The sequence below is a fragment of the Prionailurus viverrinus genome, chromosome B1 (assembly GCF_022837055.1).
Source record: "Prionailurus viverrinus isolate Anna chromosome B1, UM_Priviv_1.0, whole genome shotgun sequence".
Classification (NCBI taxonomy): Eukaryota; Metazoa; Chordata; class Mammalia; order Carnivora; family Felidae; genus Prionailurus; species Prionailurus viverrinus.
Window position 1 is genome coordinate 192,991,473 of NC_062564.1, and position 11,034 is coordinate 193,002,506.

General features: G+C 42.5%; 1 long non-coding RNA gene across 1 annotated transcript; it reads left to right on the forward strand.

Moving 5' to 3' along the window:
* On the forward strand, positions 1-7,260 carry LOC125164480 (uncharacterized). Its single transcript, XR_007151790.1, has 3 exons — positions 1-39; positions 3,027-3,147; positions 7,182-7,260. It is a non-coding gene; the product is annotated as an uncharacterized LOC125164480 (long non-coding RNA).
* Positions 7,261-11,034: the final 3,774 nt, after the last annotated feature.

Below are 11,034 nucleotides of genomic sequence, written 5' to 3' on the forward strand. Positions count from 1 at the left end.
GCTCTCTCTCCCTGGTATCTCAACACTGCGTCGGTGCAGGTAGGGGATTGAGCTCGAGCTAGCTCGAATAAAGGCTCTTTTGCTTTTGCATCGGACCGGGCTCCCTAGTGGTCTTTGGGGATCACGAATTCTGGGCATAACAATCCCAAGCAGGCTCCAAGCTGTCAGCTCAGGGCCTGACACAGGGCTTGATCTCACAAACTGCAAGATCACGACCTGAGCCAAAACCAAGAAAGAGTCAGATGCTTAACCGACTGAGCCACCCAGGCACTCCTTCCCTATTTTCAATTATGTGCATCCCCCTGATGGATCTGGGCCCCCCAAATCTGGAGTATCTATGATTCAATCCCTTTAGAGAGAGAATCTAGTCTTCAACTAAATTAGGAAAGAAGCATTTATGTGGGGGAGAGTGAGTATAATGTGTAAAGATTTATTGAGGTATCATTTCATGTTTCTGTTTACAGTTTCTTCATTGCTGTGTAATTTGGCCTCATGATGACTCTGTAAATTAAGGATTAAAAGGATGGTTCTCCATATAATCTTATCACAGACTGAATAATTTACTACTCCTCAGACCACTGGAATGGAATTTTGCTATATGTGTTTGTTCATTTATGAAGCAAATATTTATTGAATACCTACTTTGTGTGAGATACTGTTCTAGGAGCTGGGGAACACAGCAGTGAATAAGACAAGCAAGAGAGTCCTGAGTTACATGAGCCCTAGGATCTATCTATTTACTTCGTTCATTCACTTCATAAATATTTTCAGGGCTTACAATATGGCAGGTAGTGAGGTAGCCCCAATACAAGATAAATAAAAGACACAATCTGCCTTCACTCAGCACATCATGCAGGAATGGAAGAAAGACCACTAAACAAGGCAATCCCAAGGGTATGTGATGAGTGAGGGCTGTGATAAGGAGAATACAAGAGCACAGAGTAGGAAGCTCTCACCTGATTTGTGAGGGAGGAAAGTTCTCCCAGAGAAATTAACACTAAAGCTGAGACCTGTACAACGAGTAGGACAGATGGAACTGAAGAGAGAGGAGGTAGGTGAAGAGCTTGTTAATAGGCAAGAGTGTGTGGCTGGTCTTTCAAGGAACTGAGAGTCGATGTGGCTGCAGTGTGGACAGTAAGGGAAAATGGAGCTGTACAGGTAAGCAGGGTCTAGCAGTTGAAGACTTGTACTCTGGGGAGAGCTAACGGTGGCTTGGACTGCATGGTGGCTGCAGCAAAGGAGGAAAATGGAGAATTATCATGCACTTAAGGTGGAGTCAAGATGACTTGGTGATGGACTGGATTTGAAGAGTGAGGGACAGTGAGGATTCAAAGGTGACTCCTAGATGTCTAGCTTAAGCAGTAAGGTGGATGTCATGCTTTCAGCTGAGATTGAAGACCCAGGAGGAGAAGCAGTCCTGGGAATGGGGTTAAACCAAGAGGCAGTAGTAAAAAAACAAAACAAAACAAAACAAAACAAAAAACAAAAACCAACAAACAGTTCCATTTTACTCAAGGTGAGTTTGAAGTTGGAGACATCCAAGTGGAAATATGCAATAGGCAGCTGGATGTAAGGGTCGGGAGTTCAGGTGAGTCATGCTAGCTAATGATACGATTTTGCAAGCATCAGCTGGAATGGAACCAGGGGAGAGGGTAAGATTGCCCAAATGGATTATTTGTACTTAGGTAATATGACAGCCACATACATAATCTTGAGAAAGTCCAACATTAAGGAACAGACAGAGGAAGAAACAGAGAAGGAGCGACCTGAGGGGTAGCAAGATAAAGACAGTGATTAGAGAACAGTGGTCAGCAAGCTCCAACACTGCCTGAAGATGAGTCAGCAAGAAGAAAAACCGGCAAGAGTCCAACAGATGATACAATGTGGAGGTTCCAGTTTACTTGGCAAGAGCCATTGCAAAGGTCTATTCCATCCGCAGCAGATTCTGTAAAAATGTAGGTTAGCTCATGTCACTCCTGAGTTCAAAATTCACCAAGGTCTTCCTGATCATTCACTTTCAGACTTACAATGTCCAACAAGGGATCCAGTCTCTCCACCTCGAACCAATTATCTTCTGGGTCTCATCTCCTACGACTCCCTCTACTCCTATCACTTTTACCACCTCATTGTGTCTTGAAAAAGCCAGGGAGGCTCCTGCCACAGGGCCTTTGCAGTTGCTATTTGACCTGTCAGGAATGAGGTTCCCAGATTTCTGCCAAACTCCTCCCTTTGCTTCCTTAAGGTCTTTGCTCAAATATTACTTTTTAGTGAGGGCTTAGCTGACACTCTGTTTAAATCACTTTTGTAGGGTGTCTGGGTGGCTCAGTAGGTTAAGTGTCTGACTCTTGATCTTGGCTCGGTCATGATCTCACGGTTCGTAAGTTCAAGCCCCACATCAGGCTCTGATCTGATAGTCCAGAGCCTGCTTGGGATTCTCTCTCCTCTCTGCCCCTCACCTGCTTGTGCTCTCTCTCTCTCTCTCTCTCTCTCTCTCTCTCTCTCAAAATAAATAAACTAAAAAAACACCCCAAAACATAAGTCACTCTTGTTTCCATATAAGCACTATTCCTCCTTACTATTTTATTTTTCTTCATGGCTTTTACCACCATTGAACATACTATATGTTTAATTTATTTACCTAATTGCCTGTCACCTCCACCTTTCCTCAAATGTAAGCTGCATAAGAGAAGAAATTTCATTCACTTCTGTGTCTGAAGAAGCTAGAACAACGCATATGACATCATCATCACTTAATAAATAGAAACTAGAATAATGCATATGGCATAATAGTCACTCAATAAATTGTTGGTGAATAAATTAATGATGCAAGTTTTGGTTCAAAAAAGTAGATATGGAGAATGTAAATTAAATTTTTTTCAAAACTTTGGCTGAAAGAAGTGGAGAAAGATATTGTTGTACTTAGAGGGAAATGCGGGGTCTAGGGAAGATGATATGTTTTTGTTTGGTTGACACTCATATTTTTCCTTTTCTTCTTAATGTTTTATTTTGAAAAAAAAAATGATCAGTTTGCAGAAAGTTGGAAAGGAAATCCAGGAGACTCCATTTACACTTCACCTGTTTTCCCCAGGGGTTACTTCTACATCTACATAATCATAGAACAATACCAAACCCAAGAGGATGACACTGGTATGTGTATGTGTGTCTATACAGTTCTATGTTTTTGTTTTTTTTTTTTTAATTTTTTTTTTCAACGTTTATTTATTTTTGGGACAGAGAGAGACAGAGCATGAAGGGGGAGGGGCAGAGAGAGAGGGAGACACAGAATCTGAAACAGGCTCCAGGCTCCGAGCCATTAGCCCAGAGCCCGACGCGGGGCTCGAACTCACGGACCATGAGATCGTGACCTGGCTGAAGTCGGACGCTTAACCGACTGCGCCACCCAGGCGCCCCTATACAGTTCTATGTTTTATCACATGAGTAGGTCTACATTCGCATCTATATAACTACAGTACAATATCCAAACTAGGAAACTGATGTTAGCATAATGTGTGCATATATTTCCATGTTACTTTATCACATCAAACTATTACAAAGATCTCCCTCATGCTCCCTTCTCCCCCATCCCTAACCCTTGGCAACCAGTAATTTGTTCTCCATGTGCAGAATGGTATCATTTCTAGAGTGTTATGTCAATGGAATCGTATTGTATGTGACCTTTTAAGATTGTTTTTTCCTACTCAGCATGTGCTCTGGAGATCTTTCCAATGGTTCATTCCTTTTTCTTGCTGAATAGTATTCCATGGTATAGATGCTCCATATTTTTTTAGCCATTCACCTGCTGACGGACATTTTGATTGTTTCCAGTGTTTGACTATTCCAAACAAAGCTGTGGGACACTTGGGTAGCTCAGTGGGTTAAGCGTTCAACTCTTGAATTCAGTTTTTAAGGAAACCATCGAACTATTTTCCAGAGGGGCTGTACCATTTTACATTTCTCATGATTGTTTATTTTGTTTTTTTTTTTTTAAGTTTTATTTATTTTGAGAGAGACAGAGACAGCGTGAGCAGGGGAGGTGCTGCGAGAGGGAGAATTCCAAGCAGGTTCTGCACACGGTCAGCGCAGAGCCCAGTGCAGGGCTCAAACCCATGAAACCATGAGATCATGACCTGAGTCTAAATGAAGAGTTGGATGGCACTGACTGAGCCGCCCAGGTGCCCCAGATTCTTTTTTTTTTTTTTTCAACGTTTATTTATTTTTGGGACAGAGAGAGACAGAGCATGAACGGGGGAGGGGCAGAGAGAGAGGGAGACACAGAATCGGAAACAGGCTCCAGGCTCTGAGCCATCAGCCCAGAGCCCGACGCGGGGCTCGAACTCACGGACCGCGAGATCGTGACCTGGCTGTAGTCGGACGCTTAACCGACTGCACCACCCAGGCGCCCCTTGTTTTGTTTCTTAAGGTGGGTGATGTAAAACATGTTTATGTGTTGTAGGGGAGGAGCCAGTCACCAGGAAGGGGAAAGGTGCACTGTTTGGGGGGTGGGAGCAGAGTCCAAAGGCAGCAAGAGGGGTGGCCCTGGAGTGGAAGAAAGGGACATCCCTTGACTGAACAGCACACACTAGTAACCAGAGGAGGAGGAGTGAGGTCAGACACAGGCTGCTTTATAGGTTTGGTGGCAGGAACTTACTGGCTTCTCTTCTCACTAGTAAATAGAGAATGAAGGCCAGGCTGAGAGTGAAATGCTCTAAGATCAAAGGGTTCTGAGTTCAAACACAGTTGGGAAATGCTTCTTCTTAACGCTGAACCCTAGCTATGAGCTAGGTGGGAAAGGTGAGAATGAAAACTGGCCACACTCTGTGGTTTGAACAAATGAATGTATGTGGTGAAGGATTAATTGTTTGCTCTCCTCATATATTTCTAGGCCCTCCCCTCACCCATCCAGAGAACAGTGTTCTCGGCACACCCCTTGGGGAAGCTCTGGAAGAAAGGATAGTTGCCATGAACACTCATGGGCTTCCAGCCTCCCCAACAGAGGCAGGAGTCCAGCTATGTGGGATCAGAGTATTGTGCTCAGATTCTTAGTAAAATCTCCTAGTATTTAAAAAGTATCCCAATGTAATTTGGCATATGCACTAGTTATACCAAACTGATACTTAAAAATGAATTAACATCTGGGGCACCTGGGTGGCTCAGTCGGTTAAGCGTCAGACTTCAGCTCAGGTTATGATCTCACAGTTTGTGAGTTCAAGCCCTGCGACGGGCTCTGTGCTAACAGCTCAGAGCCTGGAGCCTGCTTCCGATTCCGTGTCTCCCTCGCTCTCTGCCCCTCCCCCTCTCACCCTGTGTGTGTGTCTCTCTCAAAAATAAACAAACATTTAAAAAAATGAATTAGCATTCTTAGGGGCACCTGGGTGGCTCAATAGGTTGAGAATCCTACTCTAGATTTTGGCCCAGGTCATGGTCCCAGGGTTGTGGGATTGCATCAGGCTCCGAACTAAGTTTGAAGGCTGCTTGAGATTCTCTCTGTCTACCTCTGCCCCTCTCCCCCACTCACATGCTCTCTCTCTCCAAAATAAAAAATAAGGGCCGCTTGGGTGACTCAGTCAGTTAAGCCATCAGACCGGCACAGGTCATGATCTCACGGTTTGTGGGTTTGAGCCCTGCATCGGGCTCTGTGCTGACAGCTCAGCCTGGAGCCTACTTCGGATTCTGTGTATCTCTCTCTCTCTTTGTCCCTCCCCTGATCATGCTCTGTCTCTGTCTCTCTCTCTCAAAAATAAATAAACTTAAAAAAAAATAAATTAAAAAATAAGAATAAAAATGAATGAGCATTCTTCTATCAACACTAGATTTGTTATAAAAGTGGTGCTGCAGAGCAGCAGAGAAACAAGTCTTTTACGTAATTGAAGCCCTTGGATCTCAATTAATGAAGTGGGGCCAGGTGGGTATGTGTCCAGGAAAAAATTAATTTTGACCCTTACCTCACAACAAACACAAAAATCATTTCCAAGCAAATGTGAAAGGTAAAACGGTAAAATCTGTGGAAGAAAACAGAGGACACTATTCGGATGAACTTGGGATAGGCAAAGATTTCTTACACATGGTTCAAAAAGCACGACCAATAAAGGAAGAGTGATGAATTACATTAAGAACTTCTGTTCAACAAAAAGACATTCAGACAGTGAAAGGCAAACCATAGCTTGGGAAAAGATATTTGCGAGCCATGTAATCAGCAAAGAATTTGTATACAAAATAAATACCACACATCGGTTACTGACAGACAAGTCAATAAAAGCTGAGCTCTGGAGCCAAAGTGCCTGTAGCTACATCCCAGTGTGACTTTGGGCACATTATTCAATGCTTCTCTGTCTCCCTTTCCTTACCGTAAAGTGCGATTAACAGTACACCCACCTCCTAGGCTTGCTGTGAGAATTAATCCATACAGAATTAATCTACTTGGAGTAGAGTTTTGCACACTAGAAGAGTCTGAGAAAAGTTACCAATTATTATGTGTTCTCTACGTTTTCAAAGAAAGGTGAAAGCTTGATTCGGAGACTTTACTACTTAGTGTACTTCCATCATCAGGGTGACTGTCGTTGATGCACAGGACGTGCTGCGCATCACATTTCCAATCACACAGCAGCCGTGTGTGCGCATGCGCGTGGGTACGGGTAGTGAGACGCCAGCAAAGGTGCCCCACCCCTTCCGTAGTAACTGAGAGGCATTCCGGCTTAACCACCAGGTACCTGCAGTGATCTTGCCTTTATCCTCCTCCACCCAATAATTTTGACGCCTTTATGATACCCTTAGACAATATCACAGCATCAATTGTAGAATCGTGCAATTCACTGCTTCTATCCGTGTTATATTTGACAGTTTTACAGATATGTACAGAATTCCTGGAGAACAGTTTAGGCTTACCCGTGCCTTGTTAGGAGTTTGCACTTGTGTAGGTGTTTATCTTAAAGGAAATGCTTTCCTCAACTTTACCATTTCCATATGGGTGGTCTCGTGAGTCACTGTTCTCCCTTCTGAAGGCAGAGATTCAAGTTCAAGGCGCCCTTGCCAGGGAAGCATTTTCCTTGGCTAAGGTTCACCAGGCAACTTTCTCCAAGTGCCATAGGTCAGCTGGATTTCATTGGCATCACTTGTGTAACAGAAGCACTTGTAAAGCCAGTATGTCTCTGGGGCTTTCTAATTAATCTGTCTTCACTCCTCAGGGGGTAGCCTGTGTTAACAAGAAATGATCATCCACAAGCAGACCCACGTTTATCAAAATGTGGTTGTGGCCCATGTGGGTAAGTCGCACTGGAACTTCTTGTTAAAAATGTAGATTTCTAGGTCTCACCCTAGACCTGAATCAGAATCACCCTAGAACTTCTGAATCAGAATCTTCGGGAGTGTGAGTTGAAAGTTTGCATTAAAAAAATATTTCTAGGTGAGTCTGAAATTTAAGAACTACAGAAATGTAAATTTCTGAGTTCCACAGAATCTGCTTCTGGAGCTAGAAAATCAATGCCCAACAATGCCGCTCGAATACAGCGGCATTGTGAAAAATTGAGGCGAGTTGAATCTATGTAAGGATTACATTCACGGAGGATGAATATGTGAAGTGGACAAAAAAGTTACTGGAGCAGGTGAGTACCCAACTTGTCATAGTCAAGAACTTCCTAGAGCTAAGGGAGTGTTTTGCCCTGTCACTGAGAAGTGAATTACTCAAAAAATAGATTTACTTCATCCTTATCAATTCTACCAATGAATAAAAATATAACTAAGTTTCTATATCTCGAGCTGTCTGTTTAAGAAATGGATTCTTTTCTGGGGCGTCTGGGTGGCTCAGTCAGTTACATGTCCAACTCTTGATTTCAGCTCAGGTCATGATCTCATGGTTCACGAGTTTGAGCCCCACAGTGGGCTCTGTGCTGATGGTGTGGAGCCTGCTTGGGATTCTTTCTCTCTCTCTCTCTCTGCCCCTCCCCTGCTCTAGCTTTCTCTCTCTCTCTCTCTCTCTCTCTCTCTATCTCTCTCTCTCTCTCAAAATAAATAAATAAATAAAAGAAAAAAAAGTGGACCCTCTTCTCATGTGGGGATACAGAGGACAGAAGAGATAAAGGCAAGAGCAGCGTGGGCTGAATGCAGCACACGCTGAACGAGGTATCGGCTCAACCAAGGAAAAAACAAGACATGCCGGAAATAGTAGAAATGCTTTTCCTTCCAAGATGAAATGCTTAGGTTACTAAGGAATGTCGAGCCCACCCTTACCCATTACTTCACCCCATGCATTTCTTCCTGAGTTTGCTAATGTATATGCATAAGCAATCACGTAGAGTCATGGTATGTCAGCATGACTTAGTAACTTATTTTTCTGCTTTCATTTCCACATAATACTATTCACTCCCCCAACAAATACAGGAGAGCTACCCAGGTCAGGGCTGCACACAGCCCTCTCTTGCTTAAGGGAGTTTTTCTTGGTGCAGTCCCTCTGGGCCTCTCATTGTTCCAAACCATTTGGACTCTGAGTAATCCTTTTGTCTCACATCCCACGGAGCAGCACAACATTCTTATGTCCAGGGAGTGTACTGATCAACCTATGGAGTCGGGTAATTCTGCACTTACATTCAGGCACTGTATATTTCAAACACTGTATATTGTCTTGATTGTATCAGTAATTCCCAAATGCCAACTCTTAGCTGTCAGCTGGAGAACTCAGGAAACACACACATGCATGCACACACTCACTCAGAAATCTACCTTTCCTTTTCTCCTTCCTCCCCCATAACAGATTCTGATTTAGTTTTTAAAAGCTCAGCAGGTAATTTTGACCATCATCCATGTTTGGAAACTATTGAGATGGTTCCTTTTGCCTATCTATCGATCTGTAGATCTATCAATCTATCTATCCTATTTATTCTGCTTTCCTTATTCCAGAAAACATTTAAGATATCAGCTTAATTAAATACAGTATCTTAGGAAACCATTTAATAAAAAAAAATATTTATAGTAGTTTAATTTTTACCTTCTCTCCCATAATTTTGTGCTTTCCAAATTTTCTTAATGTGTTTTTTTTTTTTGTCTTTGACAGAGAGGGAGAGAGAGAGAGAGAGAGAGGGCACAAGCAAGCAAGAGGCAGAGAGAGAGGAAGAGAGAGAGAAGCAGGGCTCACCTGAAGCAGGATTCGGCTCACCCAAAGTGGAGCTTGAGCTCAACCGATTCGGGACTTGAACCCATGAACCCTGAAATCATAACCTGAGCAGAAGCGGACGCTTAAACGACTGAGCCACCCAGTCGACCTGGCATGTGTTATTATAATGATAATAACTTTTAAAGTTTTCTTAATGTTTATTTATTTTTAAATGTTTATTTATTTATTCTGAGAGGGGGAGGCAGGGAGAGAGGGAAAGAGAGAATCCGAAGCAGGTTTTGCACTGTCAGCCAAGAGTCACAAACTGTGAGGTCATGACCTGAGCGGAAACCAAGAGTCGACGTTCAACCAACTGAGCTACCCAGGTGCCCCTTATTTGTTTATTTTTGAGAGAGAGAGAGCGTGCTCAGGTGGGGGCAGAGAGAGAGAGAGAGAGAGAGAGAGAGAGAGAGAATCCCAAGCAGGCTCTGTGCTGAGCCTGAGTCAGGGGGGTGTCTCACAAAGTGTGAGATCATAACCCGAGCCGAAATCCAGAGTCAGATGCTTAACCGACTGAGCTATGCAGGTGCCCCATTACAGAGTAAATTTTTATGGATAAAAAGTTGATCCAGTGACTTGTCATGTTGCCCTATCTACTCTTTTATACTTGATGAGTTATCAGTTAACAAAATATTTTTAGTTTTAGGACTCTCTTTTCCCTCAGAAGACTAAAAAAGAATACTTTAATAGCTAAGACTTTACAGATTACTGGTAAGATAGAAGACCTCTAAAGTTCTAACAGTTCTGTCTTCTTAACAGTCTGTCAGCACCCTCTGAGAAATGATGGCCATTGTACTTAGCCAGCAATGTTATATGTAAAATATAGAAAGGGCTTTCCTTCTCTGATTGGAACTTGAAATTGAAATCTATCCTGTTAGAATCATAGACTGAATCTGAGTTGGAAGACCCATTCAACATTCCCTATCCCCCTGGAAATCACACCCCCAGGACACAATGTATTAGTTTCCAGTGGATTGCTTCCCCCCAGTGGTGAAAGATGGTCCTACCTTGTCAGTTTTTAAAAGTAGTTCAACTTCAAAATCACAGTTTATCAATTTTTGCACAGCATGCATTTCTTTGACTATGATTATTACAACCTATGCTTTTGTGACAATATCACGTAATATCAGTGCTAAAACAGCCCATGATTTTAACAAAGCAACAAGGCAGGTGAAGCTCATTACTTCTCTAATTTCTTTTTGACTCACTGTTTCAAATGAAACGACTTATCTCTGATTTACAATACTCCTACTGTTAAGATATCTTACAGAAATGCATGTAATTGTTATAGTTAAAAGTCAGCCCTTATCATACTAAGACAGCATTATAAGCCAGTGTGGTTAAGTTTCCAGAAATGGCCAATTGCCACCCTGTGGTTATAGCCTTCAGTGATAGAACAGAACAAAACGAAAAGAAGCAAAACAAAGGGATCCAGACACAGTTTACTATCAGATCCAGGATTTGGTAAATGGTTCATGCCTAGAAAACAGTCGTTATTTGGAGGCAGATTGCTCTGAAGAACCTCAATGAGCTCGGCGAAGTTTTGAAAACATCCTTTGGTATCCTGGAATAGGTAGATGTAATTATAAATTTTTCTTAAAATAACTGGTTTTCTACCATTTTCAAAAGGTGTTTGTATACATTGTATTATTATTTGATCCCTCAGCAACTCTGCAAGGTAGACAGGGAAGGTATTATTATTATTATTATTATTATTATTATTATTATTTCTGGTTGAGGAAAGAGCACACAGCAAAAACAGTCCCAGAAATGAGGCAAGAATCACAGGTGTCCAGTGTCTGTGAAATGCTTCAGACTCAACATTCAATTTCCGGCTGTGTATTACTTGGATGACCCATCCACAGGCTCGAAGATGTAACTCATCCCAAACT